At 42.6% G+C, this 13224-nt stretch overlaps 1 long non-coding RNA gene across 1 annotated transcript in view; it reads right to left on the bottom strand.

Moving 5' to 3' along the window:
* Positions 1-2078: 2078 nt before the first annotated feature.
* LOC136563052 (uncharacterized) overlaps positions 2079-13224 on the bottom strand; it is a 64035-nt gene continuing 52889 nt past the window's right edge. Inside the window, exons 3-5 of the long non-coding RNA XR_010784594.1 lie at positions 8234-8406; positions 3331-3619; positions 2079-2608 (exon numbers count right to left, since the gene is read on the bottom strand). This is a non-coding gene — a long non-coding RNA (uncharacterized lncRNA). The remainder of the gene's footprint in view (positions 2609-3330; positions 3620-8233; positions 8407-13224) is intronic.

The following is a 13224-nucleotide window of genomic DNA, read 5'->3' as shown; positions in this document are numbered from 1 at the left end:
CTCAAGCCCAGGAGGAGGTTGCAAAGGCATTCAGCTTGGGAGCTCTTGTACAGACAGGAGACTCTGCTAGTCGAGACCTCCTATCTGAGACTGCACAGCACCTGCCACACCAGATCACCCAGCCTCAAAAAGTCATCTCTTTTCCTCAGGAAGGGGCAGCCAGGAGCAGTCACACTAGGAGAGAACAGCACCAGATGCTACTGGCAGGGCCAAGCCAAAACTGAAAGATCTCCTACCATGAAACAGCAGAGCTGCAGATGAGTCAGGAAAGAACTGGAGGTCAAAACAGTGCAGGGTGACCCAGGGGCTCTCCTGACTTAGTGGACTGTGAACAATTAACTAGGTATATTTCATCATTGCTTGTTTCATGAAAATGTTTGCTGTTAGTGTGTGTTGTTTGTGCAACAGAGGTATAAAGAAAGGTAGGATGCTCTGGCACAGGACAACTGGACCTATCCTTGTTATACAGCTTACATACTGACACTTCTGAAAGCTGGTCCCTGGTAGGCACTCTGCCTGATGGCTGAGAAGAACGGCTACAGCATCAAGCACAGCTGTAATGCCTCTGAAAAGAGCTGTTTTCCAACAAGGAGCTTGTTTCATTTTTACAAGCAACGAAGGGCTTTTTGGCTCTTGCTCAGCATGTGTTACCTGACATGCCAGGCATTCCCAGAAGCCATGAGGAGAGTCAGGCAGTGAGGAACTGCTCTGTGTACTGAGCTGAACTTGCTTTCTCGTTTTTCCAAGTCTTGGCAGACAGGTAAATTTTTTAAGGTACTTGTTTCTAAATACAACATGTAACTCGTTTTGCTGCAGTCTATCCATCTAGTATTCTGTGCTTGTGGGTACAAAGTTACCAGTACCAGTTAACGTGACTGAGAATTAAAAAGGAAATATGTGCTTTTCTATCAGAGACAGAATGTTTGAAGTTAAAAGATTTCAAGGCATCCTGCAGTTTTGAAGCTCACTGTTCCTTGCCTGCTTAAATAAAGTGAAGTGGAGCTAAATGATACATTTCTGCATAATTGAAAATGCACAAACACAGGGAGAGAGACAAAAAGAGAGAAAACTAACTGGAAGCAGTTTCCCAAGCAAGTTACTTGATCTTGGCCAACAGAACCTGCAGTTTCAAGCCATTTAGGCACTCGGGAAAATTTGCTCTGGATATGAAACACATTTACTCAGCGCCCATCAATTCTGTGCTGCAGCCAGCCCTGGGGAAAGAGAGGTCTCTCAGTGGCTGCAGCCAGCACTCTGGGCAGCTTCCAGTCCTCCTCTCCTGCCAACAGTAAATAAAAGTATAATGAAATAAGAACAGCTAATGCTAACGCCCTAGAGCTGATGTTGGAACGAGGAGTGTGAGACCAGAGAATCGCAAGCAGCCTCTCCTCTCTACTGCAAAGCACTTGCAGCCCAGACACATCCCAAGCCAGGCTGATTTTCTGTGTATCCAGTAGCTCTGAGAGGGTTCTCTCCTCCATTAATTCATTCAGCCTTCTCTCAGGCTGCACTACCCATCGATGTTTTCTACACAAGCAGCCACACCATAGAAAAAGAGAATCAATATTCACTTTGGTCATGGCCTCTCCAGTCCTCAGCCATTCCTACATGTGTCCTTGTGTTTACAACCCCATGTAAGGGATAGGAATGAGATCAGCAGCTGCCAGCACGGCCCTGTGCCACAGAAATTTCCAAATAGTGTTCTTTCTCTGTCTCTTAGGAGCACATAATGAAGTTGATACTTCTGCCCTTTTGTTACACCTTTTTCTGTGCATGCAATTCATCTGGCAAATATATATCGAAGTAAATGTAAGAAAAAGAAATTAAAATTAAAACCTTACAAATGAGCTCAAAAAACCAAATCAATGTGAAAACTGGTTTCCTGAAGTTTTGTTCCATGCACATAGTATATGTTAGTATTTAGTAACATGCAGAAATTACAGGTGTGACTTACGCCTTCTAAGTCTTTATGTTAGCTTTCCCTCTGCAAAATTAAAGTCTCTGTGGAGGAAGCATGGCTTGAAAGAACTAAGAATTGTGATGAAGAGATGGTCAGCATTGACATTTTCCTTCCATATTTTAATTGACAGAACTAGGTAAACATCTTTCCTAAAAGAATGAACCCATATTGAATTCAGTTGAGTTACTGAGAGAAAGAATGAATTATTTTCTTAATTTCCCTTAGGAAAGAAAAGTCTCTGCATTACTCATACATGCCATCAAATTAAAATGGTGTGAAGGAGTACAAGTTACTCAGAAATGAAATGTTGTGGAGTAAATGAAAGGCAAATGTTAAAAATCCTCCTCTGAGCAGCCAAGAAGAAAATTCCTTCATGATACATGTAGGTGACATAATCTTGGGACAGCCTTTCCATAGGTGTGGGCCTTCTTTGCATGTTCCCCAGGAGAAATCTGCACATCATTTGTCAAAATGGCTGTAGATTTATGTCTTTGTTTTCTTAGAAATATGAATCTTTGTATATTCATTGATTTTCAGTCTAGAATTAAACTTTACAATTGTGCTGTACATCAGTCCTAATAGGCTTGCCACAGACTTTCAAGCTCTTTCCTTAAGTTCCTATTTTCTAGCTGAATTGAAGCATGTCTTCTGCAATTAAAAAAAAAAAAAAAAGCAAAAATCAAGCATTGATTTAAACACATCAGGTGTTAGAAAACTGTCAGACAGAATCTGATTCCTGATCTAAGTTGTCTCATGGTTTTCCTCATGTGGTTCATAGGTTCCTGGGCATCTGTGAACTCCTTCTAATGCAATCATGAAATGTGATTGAGGAAATGAAGTTCTTGGTCTCTACATAGCAATTGACCAGTGTAAAATATCCTTGAAACTTACATTTCCATTGAAAGAAGTTGGAGAATCTATAAATTTTAAAAATTACTTACCTAGTATGTAAAAGTGCCCAGACTGGACCCTTCAGAGAAAGATGCAAGCAGTTTCACATTCCACAGTTATAAAGTAACATGTTAGAAAGGGTTATTGTTCCTATCCCAAGCTCTCATGAAGCTTGTTTATGACTTGAAGTACAAGTTTATTTCACTTACTTTTGGTGACAACTTTTATTCCATGCTGTAAATCAGGGTGGCTTATTGCAAAACACTAGATTAGCCATCAGTTTTCTAAACCCCAGCACTGACAGTATCTGACATCACTTTCTTCAGAATTATCCTTCAGAAAACTACTCATTCCAGCCCATAGTCATGTATAAGCTGGAAACATTACATAAATATATTGCTTCATAGGTACAAGAAAGTTTGTGTGTGTCAAAAGAAGTCAATATTTGCCCAGTTTTCATACTGATATCCCAGCCTTACCTGGTGAGTCAAAGATGAGATGTGTCATGCTGGAAGCTGCCTCCACAGGCACTGGGGAGAAGAGGCTGAGCTGTGACACATTTTCAAATGCACCTTGGTGGACTTGTAATCAGACATCTTTGTGGGGACCTCAACAACTTCCCTTCTCCTCCTTTGTCTGAGGTCCAGTCACTTTTGGTTTTGATCCTTGTACTGGCATGTTTCACTGCTGGGTACAGGACACCTCATCCTCATCATGTCCTTAGTCCTGGTGACATTATTAGGCATGCTGGTGAGGCCCAGGCCCAGCCTTTGGGAGGGAAACAAATTTAAAAGTAAAATAGATTTTTAAGTAGGAAGCACTTTTCCCATATTGAAGAGTCACAACAGTTCCAAAATGAGAAGGCATATTTTTAGTGATTAGCTGCAGTTAATCCTAAGAATGCTTTTGGCTTTGTAATAAGTCAAACACAATATCCTCTCCTCCATGGAGAAGTGAGACGTGGGGTTTCAGAGTGGGAGAACAAAAGGATTACAAATGAGGTATTTGCAATAATTCCTCCACAGCGGCTATACACGCTACAAAATATTTCCCCCTAAACCAGAAATCTGCCTTGAATAAAAGGAAGAAAATGACATTAGGAGAAAGAATTCATATCTACAAACTGCACGTAAATCAGAAGTTCATTAGGGGAGTATGCAGAGAAGCTTTTGGAATGTAATTTTGCTACCAACTAGTTTTCACAAGAGTGAAGTAAGGCTTTCAAAAGCATCATTGCTCTAAGTAATTCAAATTACCTACCCTACCTGATACTATCTCTTCCCACAGAGATTACAAAGCACTTAAATTTTCACCCACTTTGTTACAGAAATCCCCATGGAAGATTTCAATCCATTTGCAAGCACTGCTGTGAGAAGAAAAGAAAAGATACCAGAAGTTTTCAAAATGACTGCCAGCACACCTAGAGTTAAAAGCTTCTTACAAGTATTGTCTCTGTATCATAAAGTTCTTCATTCAGAAATTTACCACTGTGTCACACAAAAACACCCCACTCAGGACCAAAACTCAGTCTACAAGAGTTCAGCTAAGAAACAATAATTCCCGGTGCTTTGTCTCCTTCTTTTTTCTAACACTGAAATAGAAAAGATCCTACGTGTTCTACTCTTTCGAAGAATGAGTGTACTCCTATTATTCAGAATATTACTTTAATTTTAAAACATAAAGGCGTGGGCTTATAGATGAGATTGCTGACGATGTTTGAAGCGTCAGGAGATCTCCACCGCGCGGGTGGCCATAGATGGCTCATCTCTCATTCAGAGGCATGTACCCTCTCCTAGGACATCTCCTGTTTTGTAGCAGTCCAAAGCCTTGCTTTTATTTAGGCTGACCTTGCTCAGGCACCCACAGGGGTGTGTTATAGCAGGGGTCATTAGGGAAGGCATCACTCGGTTTCTGTCCCTCCCCTTAGCAAGCAAGACCCACACTTTGCAGTGTGCAAATGTACTCTGTACTGACACAAAACTGCTGGGACATCTTATGCCTCTCACAGCCTAGAGGGGAATTTAGGAGTGTGCTGTGCTTTATTCTGGCTTGCCATGGAGCTGCACCAGACTCAGTGGCTTGCAGAGTTTTCCAGCAAGGTCGCTCCTCAGGGGCACTGAAAGGTTGTTGGATTCGGGCAGGTGAGAGCTGGCCTGGGTTCAATCAAAACCATTTCTAGCAAGGATTTTGTACTGACATACAGGTGGCTCACTACATTCTGCTTTGTGTGATGAAGTTTGAGCAACTCCAAACTAAAAAAAAAATTTAAAAAGAAGATGCAGAGGAGGAAGACTGTGTGGAATAAAAAGGCCCAAAGAATGAAACTTCCCATAAGTGTTACTGCCTGCTGTGCTTTGAAACCCACAGGTGAAAATCCAAGATTCTCTGAACCAGGAGAGCTCTGCCTTCAGCTTTGGTGTACCTAGGCTTCCAGGTAAGGTCACTGCTGTGCTGTCTTTACAGGTCCTGCAGCTTGACATGCTTGCAAATTTCCTGCAGGTCACAGCAGCTGCCTGAGGAACACATGCGATCCTGAACAGAGCAGGAGGGAAGGGGCAGCAGGGAAGTTGCCAGAAAATGGTCTGTTGGAAGGTGTCCCATCCATGGAACCAGATGATGTCCCTGGGTGTTGGAATTGGATCGTCTTTAAGATGTCTCCCAACCCAAGCCATTCTACCATTCTATAAAAAGACACCATTGTGGTAAAGTGGGCAAATGTTCTATTATTGTGTCTGGCTGCTTCCTGTCCTAGCTGCACCTTGCTGCCTGCACGAACACACAGCTAAATCAAAGCTAACTATGCAACTCACCAGCAGCAGACCAGCAGACAAGGTGACATAATTGGGGTCTCCTGGTGGCTGACAGACATCTGAGAGAGCAACTTGCTCACCAGCTTCTCTGGGGCTGGGTCACAATGGAGTCTCTCAACCCAAAACATGGCCTTTAGAAAGACCTGGAGCTTCTGAAAATGGCTGTGTTGTATCAATAACTGTAGGAATCACAGAGCTAGAGGGCAAATACACAAATGCCTTAAGATACAGCATCCATGAAAAGAAAAAAAAAAAAGAAAAGAAAGAAATCAAGAAAGTAAAACAATTCTAGTGTTCTTTCAGCAATGCCTCTTGCATTTACTCCAGCACACTATATTTGGTATGGCTGTTTCTGTAGGAGAGCTACTCTCTGACAAGTCCTCATGTAGAAGCAGCAAACCTCCAGGGAGTTTAAGGCAGCTTTTATTTAGACCCACGCTTTGTTATGATACCAAGTTTAGCCTCAGTCATGCTGCTTACTGATATTCCAGTGTCTGTGGCTGCTCACAAGCTCAGGGTCCACATTTCTTGGGTTTCATTGATTTCACAGCATCACTGCCCATGCAAAACTCTGCTCCTGTTAATCCAAATCTTTAACTGTAGCTCAGATGTCTGGCGATGCAGAGAGGGTGGTGGCAATGACAGCATGCAATGTACACTGATGGGGACAGGAACATTGTGTAGCTGTCAGCACAAAGAAAGGGAGGCTCATCTTGCTGCAGCAATATTTGGGACAGAAGGCTGGAAGATCAATTTAACTCCTTTGATGTGTCATATCTTGCTAGTAAAGGTTTAAATGCTATTTCTGTCTGCCACATTGATTTTCATTGTCGTGGATCCTCTTCCTGAGGTAAAGAATTTCTCTCACAGAAGTTTCCTAAACCTGTTTAGCTTGTGGTGATGTTATGTTTTAAATGACAACACAAATACCTGCATGCGTATATGCACCAGCTCTTATTATTCATAAGAAATCTGTTTATGGCACTGTGTAATTTTAGTATTGCATGACAGCAGCATTTAAATTATGCTTTTTCTTCAAAAAGAAAAAAAGAAAAAAGAAAACAAATCATAATTCATCCAGCTTCCAAGTACAACACCCTGTCCTGTTGCCCCTCTTCCATTAATCTGAAGACTGGGAGGCATTAAGTGATGCAAGACCTTTGAATCTGCCCCCTCAGAAACTCTGAGAGCTCAGAAGACTGTACGTTCTCCATTATTGTTCCAAAATATCAGCTTGCATGCTCCAAAACTATTTAAGAAATACTGATTTAATCATCTACTCCCCCACATTTTTGCAACTGCCATCACTACTGTGGGTGTTAATATGCTGAGTGGGACAATTGTGGTGTTTTGCTGCTCTAAAGAATTTTTTTTTTCCTCATAAATTCCAGGAATGGGTTCTTTCTGCTGTTTTAGCTACTTCATGTAACAAATAACCTTTGCAATAGAAGAGTTTGGCTCATCATGCAGATTTGTGTTCTTTATAAGTGGAAAATAATAGTAGAAAGTGTTCCTCCTGTGTCACTGCTTTTATTCCAGTCAAGGTTGATAAAATATTTCTTGGAGAGAAATGCACAAATCAGCCTGCATAGGAAACCTGATGATGATGATGATGACAATGATGATGATGATGACGATGATGATGATGATGATGATGATGATGATGAGCGCAAGTTTGGGGATGACATTTTGGTGTAGTGCAGTTCCTTCCCGGTGGCACTTGGGATTTGGCAGGTGAGGTTTCATAGGAGATCAATGAAAGTCCTTAAGGCTGAGATGAAAACCATGCATGGTGTTACTGCTGGAAGAGCTGTTTGGAGGAGACTGAGTGTTCCCAGAATAGTACAGTTCCTTTAACATAGCTACAAGCAACACAGCAAGCTCCAAAGGGATTCTTTTTTTAGGCTTGGATCTAAAGAGGTGTGGGGGGGGGCGATGAACAGTAGAAGGCTGACAATGACAAGCAGGCATTAATTTGAAGGAAAGTAATACATCTACTAAACTCTTTAAGACTAACAGCATAAAGTCTTGGCAATCCCATCACTTTCCCCAAATATAATAATGTCAGGATTTTGGTGTAAGAAAAAAAAGAAAGAGCACAATGTTTAAGACTACAACATAGCATTTTGCAGCCTTATAGTAATAAATGCAACACAATCTGGAAATATATAAAATAAGATCACTTTTTTGCCTTTTTGTCAGGGGTGAGGTGTTGCAGTCACTCCTGCATAGTCATATACATCAGGCACGTGGTAGCACATGGAGGCCCTGGCAGTGTAAAAAAGCCACTGGGTTTTGCAATAATTGCACTGTAACTTTATGAAATGTCCTGTACAATTAGCATCCCACAGCATACTTATTGTTTTGTATGGTCACATGATTTAATGCCCCTGGGCTGCATTTTTGAAGGGATTATTTGGGTGTTTACATTTTTCACTGCTCCTTGAAGAGCTCACCTTCCTGAGCAGTCTAGTGAATGCAATTCAGCATGTCTCAGCTCCTCCATGGAAAGAAAGGAAAGATCTTGTGGTTAGACCCAGACATTTCATTTTCTTAGGCATCAGGTACTTACTCTCTAGACAGCTTGGTTCTCTGGGTTACAGCTGTGGGTTTCCCTGCTGTCTTGGTCATGTGCAGAAAATACAATCCAATTACTTCTTCCATGTGGAGAAGATGCAGAGAGTCAGCAGTGATAGATAGATCCCTGCAGGGCAGAAAGACCCATCCTCTGAAAAATAATGAACCCTGTAGCAAAGGAAAAGAAAAAGAAAAAAAAAAGCTTGGAAAAACACAGCTTACAACTGAAGACCCCACGGCCCTGAGTGAACTGAAGTTGAAAGTTCATGCAGTTTTGAATCATTGCTCGAGGCTCTCTTCAGAGTCAAAGGGATCTCAGTTCATACACTGGTTACACATTTAATCCTGCTTTAGCAGCTGCAATCAAGTCAAAAGTTTTTACTGTTTGGGAGGGTTTTGAGTGAAAGCTGATACCGCGTGTGGCGAGAGAGAGCTTTCTTCAATTCCACAGACCTGAAATAATCAGTACCACAGTGTGAGCTCCACTTCATTCAGATGCAGTGTAGGCCAAAACCTCTTTCCTAATCCTGGATATTCTTCGCAGAGGTGTGAGCCTGAACATTCCTGAAGCAAACACTGGCATTAGCAATCACAGCAGCACCTGAACAAGTGATCTGATTTTAAAAGTGATGAAATGGAAACTGTTGGTGCTTTTTCACCTCTGAACACCAGATAGTATGTTCACAGCTTTCTCTGGATGGAGGCATTTGATATTAGCCACTGTTTTGCAATTTTCCCTCTCTTCCATTACGAAAGTGGGTGCAAAAACCTGGGTACCACTATTGTTTGCAATAAAAAGCAGTAAATACCCATTCATCACTGCTATACCAAGATCACATTAATTATAAACACAGGTAATGGGCTGTCTTTGATGTCATTGCATTCGTTATTAGGATTTCTTTACCTACTGTGGAAATCAGTATATTTGGGGATCTTCTTAATGGAAACAGTTCATTTAGATATGTATAAAATTGTTGATCTTGCAAAACAATGTCTGACTATATATTTCTGAACTTCTCCCTCCTCCCCAAACAAAATTTTGCTAGTTATGTTTGTGGGAAAAAAATAAATCATTCATTGTGTGGCAGAATACAGCTTGGAAAACCTTCCCAATGCTCGTTACCAAACTTATAGATATTGTGATGTTCACTTTCTCTGCTTACCCAGAAGGCTGAACAGACACTATAAATTCAAGGACCCCCTCCATAGTGCACGTGCAGTGGTGTAAATCACAAGCAGCAGCACACACTGTGCCCTCAGCAAAGCCTGGGCTGGGTGATGATAGCCTTGCCCCCACAGAGGAGCAACTGCATCTGCAGATGGTTTCAGAGAAATCAGAAGGTGGCAGAAGAATAAGACTCTGTGACTGTGGTCACATCTTCCCAGATGTCCTGTATATCAAAATTTTTTTTCCTGGAGAAGCTGGCAAATTTGAAACACACACAGAGGTATTTTTCAGCCAGTTTAAGCCATGGAAGGGAAGATTTGTAGGCTATGGAATAGGTGAGTGCAGCTTTAAAAACCTTTACCCTCATTTTACCTAATGATGGTGAATTTGTCAGCATAAGCTTATTAGGCATAAGCATCTGTTTCCATCCATGATGGACCAACTGAATTGCCTCCAAGGCTGCTGACATTCTCCTCTTAAAAGTCATTGGCAGCAGCTGAGCAGAATCAAACTATGGTGTGTGATTTGTGGAAAGAGCAACCCACCACACACACATCTGTCCAGACAAGTTGCATTGCATAGATCTCATTTCTCTAGGAATTCAGACTCTAAAAATATTTTATTTTTGCCCTCTTTATTCTATGCATTTCATTCAGCTGTGCTTCAATCACTCTCTGCCAGCCTTTCTTGCTCTTGTGAGGCTGGAGAAGTCATAAATATGGCAGGTCCCTTTGAGTGTTAATGCTGGATGCTGTCCATGACTGCTGAGCTGCAATATGTGAGCCAGCGATACCACAAAGACAGAGTTTATATTCCTTCCCTATTACATATTTGTAGTGTGTAAATCTGCAGAGCAGAAGAAATTTATAGCGCAATGAGTGGTCATGGGGAAAGTAATCTCCATATAAAGCAGTGCCAGATACCTCTCTGTTTGGGACTCCTTCTATTGGGAAGTTTCCCACCAAGCTGAATGAAGCCTTCAGCCACTGCTGTTCTTTTTTTTTTTTTTGTGGCTCAGTTTTGTGCCTCAGTGACTGGGGGGGTCACTGACATTGTTTATCCATTATTCATTTAGCAATGCCTCTGGGAAGCAACTTAATGTCATGTATTTTTCACTTACATGAATTGCAATAAACTGGCCTCTTCAAGCTTGCCTGCACTGGGAAAATTTTCTAAGTTCTTTTACAGACAGCATAGCTTAAACTGTTTGGAGGCTGCAGCAAGGACCTGGTAGCAGACAGCAAGAGGTGAGTGATTGTTTTTTACCAATGTGGCTTCAGACTGTGGCACTAGCTACACTTACTAAAACATGAACTATTAAGACTACATAAACCAGAAATATTTTGGCTTTGTTGAAATACACAGTATCTGTCTCCCTTGGACTGGAAATGCTTCTATTACACACACTGCTCATTCTCCCTTGAAGGGCCTGGCTTTCAGGGGAAGATTTTGAGTTTTTCTTGCTTTGCTTTCCTAGCCTTCTTTAAAGCAGGGTATTTTAAGTCAATATATCACTAACAAGCCCAGATGAGATTCCAGTGCAGCCTTTACTGTCAGAATCAAAATTACATGAAGTACTGAATTTTGAGGCAGTGATATGTGTACAGTCAAGAGGAGGTAGATTCTGATCTGGCTGGGTGAAATGCTCCTGGTTAAATCCCATCACGTGCGGGCCTCCGTTGGCACAACCAACAAATTTGTGCACTAATAAAACTGAGGGGCTGGAAAGAGAAAAAATTCTCTCTGGGTCTAATAGGAGGGATGTGAACAAATCATAGCTGAAAACATGGAGCGGAAAAGTTTGGTGGATACCCAAGAGACGGAGATGGTAGATCCTTTGTTGAAAGAAGGCAGCTGAGGAGAAAGAGGAGGTGCTACACAGAAGGGAACAATCATGTCTGTCCTCAAGACCTCCTGACGTGAGCCATATATGGGTCATTGGATGTGGTGGATTAAAAATCCTGTAGTTGCAAAAATACATTTTCTGAAGAAGTGAAATTTGCTGAATTTCAGCTGGAGTCAGATGCACATGCTTCACTCCTTTAGACAGTCTCTAAAAATAGTAGAAGCAAGGTGGGTTGTTACAGCATGAGTCCAAGTCCTTGAGTAAAAACACCTCCCTTGGCATGGGAGGCGTTTCTACCTCAGAATAAGGCATGGCCAGGTTAGGGTAGCAGAGGCCACACCCACAGAGCCACAATCAGTCAGAAGAGCTCAGCCTGTCCTGGGAGCAGCAGAAAACCCTGCTTTTCCCACAGCTGCTGTAAGCCCTCCAAACTGGGCTTGTGGCATGAGGATACAGGGGCTGTGCTTTGCAATGTGCCAGGAATGAGGACACAGGGGAGAGGAGAAGGCAGGAAAATGTAGTTGTCTCTCAGCCTTTACCCACCCATTTTCCTCCTGAGAACTGATCCAGGGCTCCCTGTGAAATCAGGAAGCACGTGGCCATATGAAGAGCCACTAGGACCATCCCAAAGGAGGGAGAGAGCCTGAGCCTCTTCCAAAGCAGAAATCATATGGTGCTCCCATACCTTCTCAGATGGGCTATGCTCCCATCTCAGGCTACCCCTGGAGTGGGTTTGGCTTCTAGGATTCCCAAAGCTTTGGAAGACAGTAAAAGGCAACTGGAACTGTTCACTGACCTCTGCAAAGGGGCTGGTTGGTCATTTTTCCCTCCCCCTTTTCTTTCCAGAGCCAGCCATAAAGGAGATTCAGTAGTTTGTTGGCAATTTTAACCAACTCAGGTTTAAATTAGCTCATGAGGACCTCTGTGTGCACTGAGAGGAACCAGCTTGTTCACACTTTCATGTCCTCTACCTGACCAGGAGAATGCCTGATTCCCAAGCTGGAATTTCTGCCTGGCCAAGTGTCCCAACACAGGACCATGACCTGCCTGCTGTGGAACGCCTGCGGAAGGAAGTGGCTGCCTCTCTTCTCTGCTCCCCTGTCCCACAGCCAAAGCAGCCTTACACCTCAGGGTCAAAGCCTGGTGCTCAAAGGTAGGGTGCCACGCACAGTCTCCCTTGAGCTCTGCACTGAGTGCAAAGGATGCCTGAGGGCACACAGCACCTTTCCATCATCCCAGAATTAGTTTCTCTGCAAAACAGTTTTGTACTTGCAGACACTTGAGGGTGTCATGTCCCTCCTTCTTCTTGCCTCCCAGAAGCTAAGATTCTCACATAAAATTAAAATGAAGATGGTTTTGGTGGGATACTCAGTAAAAAAAGCATGTTGAATGGTGAGACAACAAATTCTTTCTGTCTCTGAGAAATGACTGTATGTGGTCCTTAGTGCTAGACTGCCCAGATTGCCTGCTATCTAATGAACCCTTATCTTGCCTCTACCAAACATTTGATATAATCACGGCTGTACACATTTGCTTTAGTCTATTCTTACTTCAGCTGACAGGGTGGTGAGAACTGCCTTACTAGTTCTCTTGAGGCATTCCTGGTGGCTCTCCAGGTTGCTAAATCATCATCCATGCAGATCCTCTCTTTATTGGTGGCTTAAACCATGCTTCCATGCTCTCCCTCATTTGGATTATAGGATGGGGAGCCAAGGAGTTACTCTGATAAAGGAAGCAGAACCCTCTCATCCTTGCACAGCCACTGCTCAGGCTCAGGTTTCCAGTGGGTTCAGTTCTCCCTATGCAGTCATGAAGCTTATGGGCAGCACAACCATGAACTGTCAGAAAACTTCCCTACATTTTCTCCATGGCAGACAGATGTGTAGGTGGGTTGTAATTTTTTTTTGTCTCAGAAGCCTGCAGCTTGATGATTCACCAGCACAAGCTTTGGTGACTCCTACCCTCCAGTGCT

Source organism: Molothrus aeneus, chromosome 1 (genome assembly GCF_037042795.1).
Source record: "Molothrus aeneus isolate 106 chromosome 1, BPBGC_Maene_1.0, whole genome shotgun sequence".
Lineage (NCBI taxonomy): Eukaryota > Metazoa > Chordata > Aves > Passeriformes > Icteridae > Molothrus > Molothrus aeneus.
This window is presented reverse-complemented; position numbering and strand designations above follow the sequence as displayed.